An 18967-nucleotide genomic window follows, 5' to 3' on the forward strand; every position below is an offset into this window, starting at 1 on the left:
TCTTCTCGGGCCGAGAAATTCAATGAAGGGACATCGGGCGAAAAGGCGAACGTACACTCGAGATAAAAGGGTGGGGGGGATAAGAGAGGAACGGAGTAGAGAGTTCCTCGATGGAAGGGCAGTGAGGTTTGCGAGCAAAAGTTACAGTTGGATAAGAAGCAGTTCGAGAGTCGAGTTTGTGCTCGATTGGCTCCGAAACTTGTACGCCGCGCTGCTTTATAACGCTATAAATATTATACGTAGAAACTAGGACGTTTTGAAAAAAAAAGAAGAGAAAAGAAATGGAGAAGAAAGGAAAGCCTCTCAAACTCTGTTGTACACGTTCCGTTTACCGCGCTTCCCCCGCGAGAATGGACAATCTCGTACTAAATCACGGAATTTATTGCGCTATATTCGCGCGAATTTTTTTTTCTTCCTTATTCTATCGTAGAATATTTCTTCTCCTCTCGAGCGTCGACGCGATTTCTTTTAACGTGCGAATTATCGCGCGCTGACTCCCGCAAATCCGAATCTACCGCTGAAAAGCGCCCTTCCTTCTATAAATCGACCGGGCGACCCAAATTTTGCGCCGAATGTATCGCGAATATATTTAGCGAATCAATCGCACAGCCAGAAATGCCGTTCATTCATTAAGTAGATGATAATGTCAAATGGAAACATTTCGATATTTTTAAACGCGTATTGATAATATTCAATTATATCCTCGTGCAACGTTTATTAAGCTTCAATTATGTACGTTGACTCCTTCGTAGAGCTTCGCCGTGAATGTTTCGGAATAATAGCAAATAAAAAAGTATACGGCTGCTCTCGACGACGGAACGATTGAGGGGAATGTGTTGAGGGAAATGAAGGAGCGACGCAAGATTGTTTTCAATTTTCTGCATCTGCAAGTAGATTGATTTTCAAATAAAAGCGAATTCCGTTCAAGGACCAAGGGAACGGTTCAACCACTATGGGGAAATGGTTACGTGACACGCAGTTCTTCTCCTCATAAATGTTCCTTAGATGGACCGAAATTTGGCCCAATTATATATTGCCTAATGTAAAAAACTAGATTTCAACAATTACATGAAAAACCTGTTAGTCTATGAGAAGGAGAAGAAGAACGCTCCAAAGAATTTGTAGCGTCAAGTGGACCGCAGCCTTACTTATTTATTTTTATGTTTACTTATTTATTTTTGTCTTACAAATAGAAGAACCATGATAATCTTGAAATAACTTTTCCATAATTTTCGCTGTTTCAAATAATTCGACACAAGGGCTGATTATTCTTCCTCTAGAAATATGATTAAACCAGTCGTTATCTGGATTAATCAATAATTCTGTTGGGGTTCCGAAAAAAATGAATATTTTTTGAATTTTTTCGAGATGGTGGAAGAACACAGGTGTGCTCATACTCGTGACGAATTTCATACGGTTCTGCGCAGATGCCAGATGCAACCATTTTTAAGTGTCAGTTTCAAAACATTTAAGGTTGTACCAAGTGATATTGTGACATATCATCATGAGTACGTGTTCAATAAAAACGTGTAAAAACGATTCTCGAAAAAATTCAAAAAATATTCATTTTTTTCGGAACCCAACAGAATTATTGATAATTATAATTATTGAATTATTGAAATACGTTTATTTTAACATTGTAACGTATTCTTTAATGCGAGGCATGCTCTCTCGAACAATATTAGACACTAAAAAGTTTTTAAATGCTGCTGCATAATGTTAGACAACGAGAAAAAGGTATAGCCGCGAATGCCGACGGGCGGCGTTGGACGACAAATTCGGAGCTTCGAAATACGATAACTAAATGAATCGCGAAAAATACGTTTATTTTAATATGGTTATGTATTCTTTAATGCGAGGCATGTTCTCTCGAATGTGATTAGACGATAAATAATTATAAAATGCTGTTGCATAATGCTAGCCAACGAGAAAAAGGTATAATAGCTGCGAATGCCGATGGGCAGCGTTGGACGACAAAGTCGGAGCTTTGAAATACGATAACTAAATGAATCGCAAAAAATACGTTTATTTTAATATGGTTATGTATTCTTTAATGCGAGGCATGCTCTCTCGAATGTGATTAGACGATAAATAATTATAAAATGCTGCTGCATAATGTTAGACAACAGAAAAAAGGTAGCGGCGAATGCCGACGGGCAACGTTGGACGACAAAGTCGGAGCTTCGAAATACGATACCTAAATGAATCGCGAGAAATACGTTTGTTTTAATATTGTTATGTATTCTTTAATGCGAGGCATGCTCTCTCGAATGTGATTAAACGATAAATAATTATAAAATGCTGATCGATCGGCAGAATTTCTCACGGCAAAATTTCGAATTACATAATTCGTTGTGCCTAATTAAATATTTATCTTTAAATATTTAATTCTTATCTATCTAAAAATCTTTCTCTAGGCAGAAAATTAATAATTCTATTCGTATTAATAAAATATTAATCGACAAATTAATCGATGATTTAACTTAATTAAAATATACCTGAGGGATATAGGACGTTAATTATCAATTACAAGGATTATAATATAAGGACAATTTATTACTAATGACATTTTTTAACAACATCGTGTTTCTCATTTTAGTGACATTTAACGTTGTAAATTAAATAACTATACAAGGAAGATATCGCGTTTTTGAGATTTATATAGGGGACTTGTCGAAATCGTTTACGTAGAATTGTTTGCCCTCCGTTTTGTACAAGGCATTCAGGTCCTTGTTGTCAGGATACAAATTCTTCGAACACGTAACAATATAATATAAATGAACGGCGACAGACTACAATATATAGATCACTTGCTATTTTGTATCATGTATAATAATAAATTGTAACGCTGCAACCAATCCTTAAAGGACACACCGTCCACGGTCGTTTCGTCGAGTGCCATTGCTTCTCGTACATCTCGGTTCGCCCTAAAAACATGATTAAATAACTGTAACTTCAGATCTTGACGGTTTAACTTACCAAGCACTCAGGACTGCGTTGAAGCGCTTGATCTCTTCGCGCGCCTGATCGCAAACAACTGTGGCGAGATTCAGCAGCTCCAAACTATTGTAATTACACTTTTCTCGCGACGGCATTAACTTATCTGCGCACTCAATCTCCTCAGTTGACGACGAACAGTGCAGTTTCGTGTAAATTATATTGGCAATCGCGTTTTTATAGCATTTTATGAGGGAGTACATCGGTATTTGTATAATTGGGAAGTAAGGCTTGATCCTCGAGCACTGCGGATTGACTGAGGTGATGAAGACTTTGTCGAGACCACATATTGCGTGTCTGCGAGAAAATTTGTTCATTATATATTAGCTTTACGATAATAATGTAAAATTTAACGTGAAAAACTTTTATACCAACCTGTATAGTCCCACATCTCCCTTCAACATTACTTTTCGATCTAAGATATTATAAAACATATCCAGTTCGATGTCCAACGCATTCTTCACGCATTTCGCGTCGTAATTGTCGACCTGTAACGCCATTATCTTCTGCAATTCGTAATGCAGCTTCTCTTTCTTTTTAAATATGAGCGTCGGCGTAGAGTTTAAAACTGCTATAGATCGCTGAATGTCTTTTATATATTTATCCTGCAATATGTTCGATATCAGTATCAAGGGTATGTAGAGTGTGGAATATGTCAATACGTACCATCCGTGCGTCAATCGTCTCTATGTCAGACGTTAATCGAGCTATGTCGAGATTGAGCAAGGAATTTTCCTGGATAGTGTTCTTCAACTTCTGAACTTCGTTTTGCCGACACGCCTGTTCGGTTTCTAACTTTCTCCAATTTCCAATTTTAGAGCTAACCACGTGTTCACATCTTCGTGGGCTAACGACTGCAAGACGAAGTGTGCATTAATCTTAATTTCATTTTTCTGTCAATCATCTTTTCTCATAGTTTGAAATCTTTTCACGGTACCTCTATTAGTTCAATGAATTCCACTAAGCGTTGTTGGTACATGTTAGCTCTAATATTAGACGATATGCCTTTCGAAATAGTGGATATGTATTGACCGCAAGCTCTTGCGATACCAATATCTATATTTTCGCCCACTACACTCGAGCTGCCCAAGTCGCTTTTGGTCTCCAATTTCATTAACGTGTCTAAATCTTGCGACAGCGTTTGATACAAGTGTGTCCACAGCGGGTGTACGCCAATACCACTGAGAGAGCTCGATACCTTTGTCCATATCTGTTATTGGAAAATGTCATTTTCGTCAATACTATTTTACATGCAAATATTATTTTATATTCTATAAATAAGATTTACCCGTTTCTTATCTATGGCTGAACGACGCAGATCTGTTATCATATGTAGATTCTCCCTTAATTTCTGTTGATCTATGTCCATAGAGGTGTTTGGCATTAAATGCTGGCACACTCGTCTCATGTCGCCGCAATCTTTCAGTTGCTTGCTGGTTTCGCTGTGTTTTAATTTGAGAAAATCCTTCCTCGTACTGGTTACCGAACACTTACTCTTTATATCCTTCAATCGTTGCACTAACAATTTTATGGAACTTATTAACATTGTATTGAAACATTCTCGGGATCAACATCTTTTCACCTTACTTTTTTGCCTGACAGTATAGTCCTGTTCTTCGTATTCTTCTTCCAGCGCAGATATCTGTTGTTTCAATATGCTGCTTTTAGATCTCAGTTGATTCAACTCTCTCATAGATGAAATTGCAGAGTCGTTCAACCCATGCTTCAGTTTGTACAGTAAAATGTTCTTTCTTATTTTACAGGCTTGGGCCGCAGGAAACACAGAATTGGAAATGTCTTCCCATAACAACTCCAATACTCCCTTGCACAATCTGATAAAAAGAAAAAAATTAGTAAGTCGATAACATGGCAAGCTCCAGTAAATAGATACAAATAGTAATGGATACACAAGTAAGACGAACATTTTCTTTACCGAATCATTGTATAGTGTCGACGGACACTCGAGCTGGCGAGTCCACGCAAAATTATCTGCATCCTCATTCATAATGATTCCGTTCCTGGGTAAGAAAATACAATGAATATGCAAACGTTCCAATGACCCAACATATTTTTATCTAACAGTAAAAGATACTATAAATATATAAAAGTATCTAAATAAAAGCCGGAGGGGTTATTTATTCGAAAACAGTCTTTTAATTTGCAAAAATTACAATCTTATAAACACTCTGATTTCATGTAGATATATCTACATATTTCTTTTAAAAACTTCAAATATACATAGAGTAAGCTATTCATTTAATTCATGACAATTCACAAAAATTAAATCCGTCTTGAGAATATCACGTATAGGGTTAATTGTCGCGCAATCGCCGCGAAAGGAGAGAAGCAATATTATTTATACCGGTCAATTTTCTTGTCGTTTAATCCCAGTTGATCCCAGTTGACAGTGCTAAACAGCGTGTTGTTCTCCCTTGTGTGATCGTAACGTATATGAACCCCTTTCGTCCTTTAGGTCCGTTTGTTTTACTTGCACTTCCTAGCGCTTTCTGCATCTGAAATAGGACGGACGTATATTTGGACGTTGGGGAGAGAGAGAAAACGAGACAATTCGAGTGTGGCAGGTGCAAGTAAACTGTACATACATAAGCAGAGAGGCCACGTGCCACGCCGGCGCGGCGGCCGGCGGCGAGAGCGGCCGAACGTGATTCGGGCGGATTCGGGGGGATTCGCGGACCCGACTCGCCGCGCGGCGGCGAGGGCGGCCGAACGTGACTCGGCCGGATTCGGAGGCTCTCGGCTCGCCTCGCCGTGCGGCGCGCGCGCATCCGCGCAAGTAATACGTTAGTCGTTGAACGTCGGTATACGAGGCACGAGGTGCGCCGGGTGCGCGGTACGAATCCGCGCTCTTTTCCGTTTCTGCCGTGCTAAGTGCCAAGGAGAAAGTCGAGCCGGCCGTTCGTGGGCAATTATATTATCGGGAGTGCCGAAAGTCATTGCGCGAAGTCCGTAATAGTTTCATCGCGAGCCGCACCCGCTCGAGTGGTCGGTCGGTGGTCGCCGCGTGAAACATCTCAGATATAGTTTTTCCGTTCACGTGAACGGAGAGTGAGCCGAGTTTTCTTCGCGCGCGTACCCGGTCGATTGGATTCAGTGCATCCGTGCAAAGGGTTGCATCGTGCGCCCAAGTTTCGTCGTGATCTCTGCACAGTGCACACGCTCGATTGGTGGTCGCGCGAAACATCTCTTTTCCCGAGTTTTCGTCGCCCGTAATACGACGGCGGGGACGACGCACACAGACGGATCACGTGATCACCGCGTGCGGTAGCGTGATCCTTGGCGAAAGACCCGTGTCGACGGCGAAACCGTCCCACGACGCGAATCCGGTTTTCGCGAGTGCCTCTATCTCGAGCGTCGCGATTACCGAGCGTGAGAGTTGTCGGATTATTTCTCATAAAATCAACGCCGGGAGCCGGGAGTTCGATCCTGATATCGACCCCGCTCGCGGCCATCTTGTCGTGCCACGCCGGTTTCCCGAAGGCCGAAAGTCTTTCTTGGTGGCTTGCCAAGTAACGTGACGGAGACTGACTTAACATCCTATTTTATTCGCTTTGGTAAAGTCATGGAAGTAGTCATAATGTATGATCAGAAGAAGAAGAAATCGAGAGGTGAGTACGAGTGATTCTTTTATCAAGATATATTCGTTGATGCATTTGATGATTTTCACGGCATTTTTGTAAGATATTTTTATTAGCATTGCAGATGTTTCATTATTTCTTTTCCTTTCTCTCCTTAAGAGAGGAAGAGTTATATATATGTTTTGCTAGATTCAAAGTAACATATTTTCAATATTCTAAGTGTTATAAATTTCGAAAATAAGAGCCACCGCACAAGACTCTCGTATGGTCATGTAGCGTAACATAACGTGAGCCAACGCACAAGAAACGTATTGGTTACGGCCGTTACGGCGTTATACGTTTCTTGTGCGTTGATCTACGTTACGTTACCATACGAGAGCTTGTACGGAGGCTCTAACCGATACGTTTCTTGTGCGTTGATTCACGTTACGTTACGCTACGTGACCATACGAGAGTCTTGTGCGGTGGCTCTAAGTTGTGAAAATATTAAATAATGCATCCAAGTGATGAAATACATATTTTTATTATGATTACAGCACACCCATTATTGACGTACAATAAATAGATATTTCGAAAATAAAAGTAACGAATAGTAATATTACTATGTGCATCTGTTTGAAAAATTAGATATTTGTAAAGGAATTTTGATCTTTAAGTATATTTAAATCATGGTCATAAAAATTAGAAAACTGTTTCTTAATTTAAATATGCTTAAAGATCAAAATTCCTTTACAGATATATGAATTTTCAAATAGTTGAGCATAGTAATATTACAGCTCGATATTTTTATTTTGAAATACCACTCCTTTAATTTTCAACTTTGTGTTTGAAATTGTATATACGGTGTCTGCATAAAAACTTTCTATATTTTATATATATTTTTTAATACAGATTTTTTTAACAGTATGGGATCTTCGACAGATACTCGAAGTGTTCTTTGTCCTCAGTTTTGTCCTCATTATTGAAGTTATTGTCAACTACATTGATAAAACTTACGTCCCCAATTACTATTGTATCGTCAGTGATGATTCCATTATAATTCAATTGCATGATAATTTTAACAAATTTCATTCTATCAGAGAAGCAGTTCTATAATCCTTCTTATCTGATCTAAATAAAAAAGAGAAAATTTCGACATTACCGTCAGTACAAGCCATTGATTGGCCGATTTCGTGGATGTTTCCGGTGCAGGTCCGTGCGAATATCGTCAAAAATTGAGTAGAAATAACTTTCCGTGCTCATTCCGCGTTAACACTTCCTCAAACTCACTCGACATATTGTCGCCGTCTCCTGTAAATTCAATATATTGAACAACGCTATCGACGTTTTCGCGCGAAGCAAAAACTTTGGTTCGTCGATGCAAAAAGAGCTAAATGCGCTTTGATCGAAGATGGAGATACTGCGAAACCAATGCGACATGTTGAACGAGCAAAAGGATCATTCTGGTGTCAATGACATAACTCGTTCAAGAGATTCTACGTAATTCGCGACTTATTTCTTGTTCGTGAATATGCGAATAGAATATACGCTTAGTAAATACGTATACCTTCATTTTGTACGATATATTTACATATATCGTATTTAATTTAATTTAATTTTAGGATCATATATATGTGGCAAAATATACACTGAATATAGGTATTACTATATACAGATGTTTAGATAATAGTATAAATGGCAGTATTTTTTGAAATGTGTAAAAGAAGGTTGTAAAATGACATTAATATTTATTTGTCATTTCTGGATATATTATATATAATTGTTATTATATATTATATATTTATTCCCACTTTCGTATTCGACACTCGGTTTATAATATTGAAATTGGTTAAAAAATGCAACTAGGTAAGGGAGAGAAATGTATCAACATTATTTTACAAATAAATATAAATATAAATAGTAATATTTATCACAATCACAAAACTGCGTAAAGTGCCACGTGCGCAATAGTTGTGTATTACATAATATTTATTCCAATATATAAAACATGGCTGTAATACAAGTGTCAATATTACAAAATATGACATGGGGTATTTATGTTATCGTTATCAAAGAGAAATTTTAAAGACGTACGTTACGTTTGAAAAAAAAACTTCTACAAAGATGTACGCGACCTGTACGAATATTTTTTTATTGAAAATAAAATGTGCAGAATAAGTTAGAACGCGTGCGACATACGTCGTCTTATCCATGTACTTCGAACTACTGGAACAAATGAAGAGAAGAACACTGTATTCTTTTGCATTTCGTAATATAGCATTTGAAGGAGCGCACGAAGGTTGCTGATCTTCCATTCATAAGCTTAAGAGAAACGTCATTCGACATTTTAACTTATTACGAAAACACACCATAAAAATGTAACGTACATCGATCCCGTTTAACAATAGATATATAATTACATATATAATATATATTATAACAGTGTTGGAACATTACCGTGAAATAATTAATCTCGATTTTGTATCATATTGTTTTCATAATTCAGTACAATTAAATGCATTGAAAAATATAACGATAGAAATTTAAATATATATATATATGTTATTAGAAGAGATTCGTATGTTATTTCTCATATATGTTATTTCTCAGTGATTTCATCTCATCAGTTTGGATAATTTTCTATCGCTTATTCTTTTTTTATAATGCTAAGCCACGTAAGAAGGGCGGCTCCATTCAATGTTACGTAAACGCTTGGAAACTAATAAAATTCTACATATTGATAATATAGCACACCTTTCTTAGTTATAAATTTTCTGAAATTAAATTTTCTAATACAAATGATAATATAATATAAAGCTGAAGAAAATGCTTCTATTAATAAAGCTATGAAAAAGCTTCATCTTTATGGCGATGTCAAATATAGAAACAAATCTCAATGAATCTTAATCATATTAAAATATAACGAGAAAATGTTACATGTAAGTTATATAAGCTGCTCTGCCACGTTACAAGGAAATAAAAAAACTTTGCTAAGTGGTGTGTATTGTATCTAGAGATATCGACGTAAAGTTTAGAAAAACATTGACATAATAGGTACAGATGATAGGGTCTATATATAACAGATCAGCTCAGCTTCACACTGCGTTCGTGCTGAATAATAATATAGTTATACGTAACAAAAATAAACGTAAGATTTTTAACTAAAAATTTAATTTTATGTTATACATCTGTCTTTTTTAATTAAAGGACGTATTCACGAACGCATCGCCGTATATAGAAGCTCTGTATACGTCGGCAAGCTCTTGAGGCATGTCAAGTATTGCTCGCAAACAGTTTCACATATACGTAAAAAAGTGATGTAATAAAAAAAAAACGAAATAAAAACCATCACTCTCTAAAATATTACAAACATACGTAAGACGCGTAAGAAAGGAGTAAATGGGTATTTTCTATATATATTATATAAAGTCAATCTCTGTGTGATTTTCCGTTTCTTTTTTTCTCTTTTAATAATCCGACATTCTTTGGTATACTTACAAATATAAATAGATAGTAAGAATAACTTAATTATCTTAACCATAGAGACAATGATATTGCCACATTTAAAACGTACAAGAATTTTTAAAATTAAATCGTTTCGTGTTCATTTATTTTCGCATTATATATAATTTTAAGATCAGACATACATGTGTTTTAAATGAATACATAGATCTTTGAAATATCTAAATATAATAAAAATTTCGTATAATTTTGAAAGGGGAAAAAATATCAGATATAAATGTCTAAAAACTTTTCTGCATTCTAAATGTAGGAAAGTTTTTAAAATTAAATATCGGTTACTTATACATGTGATTCGTTTTTATATATTGTTTATAATTTAGAAGATCGATCTCGAATAAGTTTAGAGACGTTTTGTAAAATATAGAAACAACAAAAGCTTTTTGAAAGTTGTACAATTCATTTTCGAGTATCTTTTCACAGTGGCATCATTACAATGACTGAAACAATTATATTTTAAACAGTCTGCGCTTTAATTTTTTTTTTCAATCGTTGCAAAAGTGTCATAAATAATAAAGTTAATTATGCAATCGTAACACATTCAATCCGAGTAGGATCGATATTGTTTTTTATATGTATGAAATATACTAGGCTTCAGCATCAGATTTTTTTTCAATCTCGCAAATTTTACAGACAATTCAATAAATAATTTAATTATAAAAAATAAAACAGCTAGCGGCGTATATTCTGAAATTATAAATAGATATAAACGGTAAACTTAAATAAATTACATGAAAAATGATAAAATTTTGCGGGCAAATTCAAAATCATTCGAATTCTCATACGTCTAAAATTTCCTTACTTTAGTCTCGTATCCTTTTGTAAGTGTCACATTCATGTGAAAGAGTTTATACACAAGAGGGGTTGCTAACAATTTATTTCTCAAATAATATTTAACAGATATATATGTATATATATGTATATATATGTATATACACATATATAGAGTGAGGGAGTATCTACAATAGACGATGCCTTCGTCTCCTTAAACTTAGAGTTGAGTTTTACGCAAAGAAAAAGTAACGTAAACTATATATATGTATATATATAATATATAATACGGTGAAAATGCGAGGAACTTTGCGAAAGAGAAATATAACTTAAAGTAACAGACTTAATTCTTAGCTGTATTTAATATGAAACTTGGTCTGCTTTAATATGAAATTTTATTTGCAATGAATGTATTTCTTGCATTTTCTTTTTTTTTATCACAATTATTTATGCTTATCGATCGCAAGCATTTCGATTATAAATTCGACGTGCGAGCAACGTAAAAAGACGGATCTAAAAATTTACGTTACTTTAAAGTGTATTACGTTGCAAAACGTTTGCAGGAAATTTTCATATATGCCATGTACTTTTTTCGTGAACGAACAATCATTAAATGGCACGTCATATATATAGCGTGTTCTAAAGGTCGCTCTGACGTAAATATTTTTCGAAGTTGCTTTCTGAGATGTCACATGTGATAAAAATTTTCAAATTTATTAGCTCTTTTTTTTAGAACGTTGTATATATAAAAAAAAACGGATTCTGTCAGTAATAATCTTCTTAACAATGATGATCTATGTACAGCTCAATCAAACTTATCATCTTTCCCATTAAAAAAGTAAATGTGTATCAATATAAAAATTAAAATTCTTAGTTAATGTAATTAAACTAAAAAATAAATTTCAAGTTTAGATTATGTTATACAAGGTATGCCTGAAAAAAAAATTTGGTTTTCTCATGTTTTATCCCTTTGGCAGACGAATACACGAATATGCTGTTAACAAATGATGCATAAAAAACCCCTTAGTTATAGAACTTGCTCCACATTTAGAATACATATAATTTTTCCGTTTCCTCGCTTGTTTTTAAGGTTCCTATCGAAGGAATTTGTTTTATTTTTTGGGAATTTTTCGGGGGAGTTTTCTTGAGATCGGAGATTGAGAAGTTTCTGCCGAAAAAGTTTGTTCTTAGGAAGAACTTCTCGAATATCTTGGAGAGAATTTTTCTTGAATTTTTTTTTTTTTCATCCGACCAGGGTGATCTGAGATGATCGAATGGAAGAAAAATCATATAATGCCGAAAATACGTATGCAAATATAAAAAACGAATATTATCAGAAAAGTTGTTAAAGACATTACGTACCTAATTTTTGTAACAGTGTTCATCTTAGTAAATATTTTTAGCACTATATTTACTTTTTCCATTTGATTATTCAACTAATCTCCCTTAGGAAGGTCATTTTTCTCAGGAACTACCTTATTCATATAAAGACTCTTTCTGATTAACGCAAGTTTAGCAAAGTGACTTTTAGAATACCCTGTATACATATGCAATTCGACAATTGTAACTAAATATTCCAAGTGCGTTAAATAGGAGTTGAACATGGCGTATGTTCGTTAAGCTTAATTCAATCTAAACTTACCGAAATTATACTACGTACAATATACCTGGCAATATCGTACGCTAAACGTACGGAGTGGTGTCTGTTATTTTTGATTATTTCAATTTTATACCAATGTATAAAATATCTGTTTTTATAAAAGGAAAAGGAGGATTTTTGATTGCTTAAATTATTTCGTAATTTTCTATCTCTATTGTACAAGAGTCTGAGTTTCGAACTATTCGCATTTTTTTCAATGTTGTCGTCTGATTTTGTATACTTAAGAAATTGAGAAATCGGATATAAACATGTACACAGGTCGTATTGCGTCGAGCAACAAATATTTTAGTTGCAAATTGTTTGACAAACAGATATTCTCTTTTTAAAAAGATTTTTAAAAAATCATGGAAAATAAAATTATCGATTAACAAGTGAATTTATGTTCACAAAACTTATTTTGTGAACGGTCAACGTCTTTATCTTTAATATTTAACATTATTACTTCGAGTTTCTCTTCGAAATAATTAATTTCGAAATAATTTGAGTTTCAAAATAATTTCGTGATATTTCCGAAAATTAGTATCATGAAAAAATGAATCTGTTAAAGAAAATTTGTTTCCAAAATATTTCTTTACTAAATTTGGAACTCCCTATATAAAAGTAATCATCTCTCGTAAGCATTCTCATTTAGCGTTACACGTGATTATTTCATTTTAAATTCCGTTTTCTTAATACAAAAAATGCATTATCTTAATCTTTTGTTAATACAATAGAAGATTAAGACAATCATATGTAACGTTTAATACGCGATGAGAAGCGTCCATTTATACGCGTACGTAGAGACGACAAAATAAAAAAATAGATAATCGTTAAAGATGACGTTGACCTTTTTATACTCGCGACAGTGGATAGGAAGGTAATATACGTATTGCGTGAATCATCGATTTTCTTTGTCTTTCTAAGATCACTTTAAATGTATATGTAAACAGTGTGTGTGTAAAATTTTTTATATAATATTTATTTATATAAAAATCCGCACTGCGCTGACATGTTAAATTACTTTAAGGATATTTTCCTCTTTTATTCGTTTAGCTAGATACTTCGTAATTCCAGATCTGATGCAATTATAACGAAACAATAATTTTATGTATCAAATGTAAATTTATTTTTTACTATATATGTTACTAATTTATTTGTTTCTCTTTTTTATTTCAACTGCAAATATTATTATATATTGTTCTATTATTATATATAATCTTAGTAATTCAAATATATCCCTATAACAAATTTAAATAGCTATCTTTTCTGTTTTTTTCTTTTTTAAAAGCAATATGGTAATAAAGCAAAGAAATAATAATTTTCCTATTAAATCTAGAAACTGTTAAAGGTATGCCGTCTTCAATAAAAATTAAATAATTTTTATTATTTAAAAATTTAATGCTATTTCTATTTTTCATATACAATATATAATATTTAACTTATATTTAATATTTAAACATTTTATATTTACATTGATCCGTACTAATATGTATAAATAAAATGTAATGATTTCTTTCTCTTCATCTTAAATAAGATTTTTTTACGGTCGAGAAAAAGATTGCTATTTTTGCAATTTTCTTCAGAATTTGGAATATATCATTAAATTTATATTTTACGAAAGACAAAGAGAATCAATGACGTAAACGTCACGAGATTCCGCGTGACGTGAAGAATAAAGAAAAGAAAGGAAAAGGAACTGAAACGAAACAATATCAACTACTTTGTACGATTACGAATTGTTATTCGAAGAAAGAGTACCATGGCTTCGATCTACATAAATAGTTCAAACGGGAGATCGCGACGCATCTCATCGCTATTGTGACGATAGGGATGCTGTTATCGAACAACGACACCTATAAGTTTATTATCGCAACGAGACTATTCGAAGAGAACAAACAGTCATCATATATTACACTGACGATTATGCTACTAGCTAAATAGAATATTGTATACACTTAGCGAAAAAATGAAGAAGAGACTAGACTAAACTTGGGCGGCGAACTTATATCACGAGCTCATTGTCATCTGAAAGTAGATTTCGTCTGCCTGACTTTGTCAAAGTGGTGCCGGTAATGGGCCCGACCGCGATTCATTAACTATAATTATGCGATAAATACGTGTTTTCCTCTTGAATACAAAAGTTTTAGTCAAATCTAGTCTTTGTGTGAATTTATTAATTACAGTTTTCTATAACAAGCGTCGAATATTTAGATGCTCTCATTATTCTCTATGAAATTTCTATGAAATCTCCGCGGAAATCGCTGTATTTCTTTTCTATTTGTTCGTCGCCGTCGCCAGGGAGCTTTTCTCGGAATTCAAACGCTCGAGGATCACCTCATTATTTTGGCCAAACGCGTGTTTTCGTTGTCGCGCGCCAGTAATTTCGGCGTACGTCGCGCCCCGCACCCCGCGCCCGGCACGCGAAGGAATGTGAAATATGAGGGATGGGGAGTGGGGAATTGGGGAACAGTTCCCATCAGGACATCGCGCGATACGGCCGCGACGTCACAACGCGGCGTGGATTCTTCTATTAGCTTCGATCGTAATCGTATTCGGCCGCGAGTGAACGTGATGTGTAATAACTGGTAATAACGATATCGTATTCGCGGTATTCGTCTCTTAACGATTGAACAGAGAGGACACGGCTGAGAGAGAACCTCGACCGACGGCCGGTGAATCCGCGAGAATCGGTACGTTCGACAATCTCTCGTACCTCGCGAATTAGAATAACCGACATGGCCCGCTTATCGCGAAAAGTGCGGGTTAATCGTGTTAATCGTCGTCCAGCACGGTGAGTGCGCGACGCTTGCGGAGCTGCGTCTTCTCGTCGCCGAATCTCGCGCATATTGAAGACGGTGGAATCCCTGGAATCGACCCACGATCGAGGCTGGTGCGAAAGACAATTTTTACATCGGAGGCATCCGAGTGCCTCGCCTCTCCTGTAGGTACGCAATGCATCATATTCGTTTGACACAAGTACGCGCGCTCGTAAATGTGATCGCTCGCCATGGACGCCATGGATGCGTTCCACTTATCGCTCGCAATGCTCGTGGAATCATTTCATCCTTGTTGTTTGTCAAATGTTAAACAAGGACGAAATAATGCTCGCAAATATTGTAAGCGATAAATGGAACTCAGCCATGTCGTTCCTGGTCGTCCCGTCGAGAAGATCGCACGGTTTTCGCCGCGCACGCGATATATCCGCCATGTTTCTCGTCGGTACCGTTTTCCTGGAAGACGCTCGTCGCGGGGTCGTTTTTTTCGGATGACCGGACACGTATCAAAGGTACGGTCAACGTGACGCTACAAATGTTTTGGAGCGTTCTTCTTCTCTTTCTTTCTTCATTGAAAGAAAAGAGAAGAGGAATGCTTCGAAGCATTTGTAGCGTCACGTTTACCGTAGCCCAAGGGACACGGTAGTGTCTCGTGCCAAGTATACGCGGAGCGAGTTATGTATACGCAGTAACTTACGATAATTCCTTCGCATAAACTGAGATTTGTAGTAACTTACGATAATTCATTCCGCGTAAATGAGTGAATTATCGTAAGTTACTATATACAGAAGTAACGCTCGCGTAAACGTAGTAATGGTGAGTCTGATATGGACGAATTACGATTGGTCGCGATTATTATTATCACTTTTTTGGATGATGTATCGAGGGGAGTTTCGCGTAAGATATGTACGATAGATTTCTCGGATTTGTGAAATTGGCCAGACATTCTACGATAATAATTTCAAAAATATACCGAGAGTTCTAATCACTTTTTATAGTTCTACATAAAAAAAAAAATGATAAAAATTAAAACAAGTTCCACATTCCTTATATTAAAAAATCGAAATTGAAAAAATGTGCTAACTTCGCGAATCTAGCACGACTTTCGCATTTGGAGTATCAAAACGTGTTGAATATTATATTTGACGAGAGTTCCCGATAGTTCTAATCAAATTCCACACATGTATACCATTTCAAATCGATATTCCATCAATTAACAATTTTAAAACAATTTTTATCCGCGGCGCGCCCAGCACGAGTTTTTCTCAGATTACATGAAGCTAACACCTATACATATTTGATGGTACTATATAAATGATATAAGTGTATGTGTTTTGTATACCATTGTATTTCAGATATTTTTTTGTGGCTTTACATACATTTTTATAATCGAAATACTTTAGAAATTTGTACTGTTGTAAATATGTTCTTTAGATATTAAAAATAAGAATAAAATCAAAATTATCTTTTGCGTAGCCAGTGGCAGTGGAGATGCTGGTGCCGGTGCAGCAAGTACTGTAGTTGTGTCAGTTGGACGAGGCCACGGCGTTCAGCCCACGGCGAAAGAATCTTATCACAGATATCATTACAAAGCTGAGCCACGTAGAGAACAAAAAAGGTGAGCAAAATAATAGTACTTTAATGAATTAATAATCTTAATTTATTAATTTAACAAACTGTAAAATAAATTTACTTCAAGTGTTTTCCGTATGTTTTTAAATATCTTATTGTGTATTTATTCTCTGTAGAAAATTATTATTTTATTTTTATTTCGCAGAACTACTCCCAAAAACTATAAAAAATTTTAAAATTTATATAATTTTTATCTATACGTATGTATTTTTTGTCCATACGTATAATCTTATTTGCATTAATCTTATATAAAAGTTCTTTTGTAAAACGGCTAATAACGCATGTTATCTTAAAAAAAAAACGTGTTAATTTGGAATAATAATCGAAGACTTATAGTTTAAAAAATATGATCAAGATCAATGCCGTATATCGCTTTAAATTCGTAATTTCAAGATGACTGGCAATATATAATGTATTTGTGATATGAAAATTGAAAAACTGTGAGTTAACCTGCTTTGTTGAATTCACATAGCATTTTTTCAAATCACACATCGAGACCGTATTACGTTCGACCATAAGTTTTGGTCAGTTGATGTAATTTTATATTAAATGGTGTTAATTTTTATTGTACGTTATTTTTCGTGGTAATCTTTTTTTTAATCTTTGTTGTGCATACCTCTTTAAAATTACGTATTGTGCACAGGGGGTCTCGTAGACCCCAATCACACGGTTTATTACAGATATACACGTCGTTATTCTGATTTAAACAAATTGCTGGTTCATATTTAAAACTTTCAAAATAAGTCTAATAGGTTTCATTAATATCTTGCAACATAAAAGACGTATAAATGATATGTTAACTAAAGAGGCTGAAAAATGAATTTTTTTTCACTAAAAAATCATTAAAAATTCACGTTTAATATTTATATGTATTGTACGTATTAGAAAAACGCGTTTGAAAAAAAACTGTGTGTACAACAAAGATTACGTATTCGTACGCGTCGTGCGTATGCCACTATATACGGTTGTTCTTTTGTTATAGAACGCTCAACTGTGGAACACCTATAGCTTGCAACACGGCTATACTGACTACACGACGAGTCGTTCACACGACAATGAACGCACGTACGGAACGGATATCCGTAGGATTGATGACTTTCTTGGTGGCTCGCCAAAAAAACGTGACGGAGATTGACTTAACAATTTATTTTACTCGCTTTGACAAAATATGGAAGTAGTCATAATCAGGACTCGCTTTGACAAAGTCATGGAAATAGTCATAATCAACTCGCTTTGATAAAGTCATGAAAGTAATCATAATATGATTAGGAGAAGAAGAACGCGAGAGGTGAGTATAAGTGTGTCTTTTATCAAAATATATTCGTTGATGCATTTGATGATTTTCACAGCATTTTTGTAAGATATTTATCGTAGCCGTGCACATGCTTCATTATTTCTTTTTCTTTCTCTCCTTAAGAGAGGAAGAGTTATATATATTTTACTAGTTTCAAAGTAACATATTTTCAATATTTTAAGTGTTATCAATTTCGAAAATAATTGTGAGAATATTAAATACGGCATCAAAGTGATGAAATAAATATTTTTATTATGATTACAATACATCCATTATTAATGTACACGAAATAGATATTTCGAAAATAAAAAGTAACGAATAGTAATATTACTATGCGCATCTGTTTGAAAAATTAGATATTTGTAAAGGACGTTTGATTTTTAAGTATATTTAAATCATGGTCATAAAAATTAAATATTTGTAAAGGACGTTTGATTTTTAAGTATATTTAAATCATGATCATAAAATTAGAAAACTGTTTCTTACGTTAAATATGCTTAAAGATCAAACGTCTTTTACAGATATATGAATTTTCAAATAGTTGAGCATAGTAATATTACAGCTCGATATTTTTTATTTTTGAAATACCATTCTTTTAATTTTCAACTTTGTGTTTGAACGTATATGTACGCCCCTGGCGCGAGCACAAACACCCTCGGGCCCGACCCGAATTCACCCGAGATCACCCGATTGTCGCGCCTACTGTTCCGACAAGGGATGATCGATATCGATCCGCGGACCGCGCTCTCTCCGTTCTATCGTGCTA

At 34.8% G+C, this 18967-nt stretch overlaps 1 pseudogene; it reads right to left on the bottom strand.

Annotated features, from left to right (window-relative positions):
* Positions 1-2535: 2535 nt before the first annotated feature.
* Positions 2536-5518, bottom strand: LOC139809854 (uncharacterized; annotated as a pseudogene).
* Positions 5519-18967: the final 13449 nt, after the last annotated feature.

Source organism: Temnothorax longispinosus, chromosome 3 (genome assembly GCF_030848805.1).
Source record: "Temnothorax longispinosus isolate EJ_2023e chromosome 3, Tlon_JGU_v1, whole genome shotgun sequence".
Taxonomy (NCBI): Eukaryota; Metazoa; Arthropoda; class Insecta; order Hymenoptera; family Formicidae; genus Temnothorax; species Temnothorax longispinosus.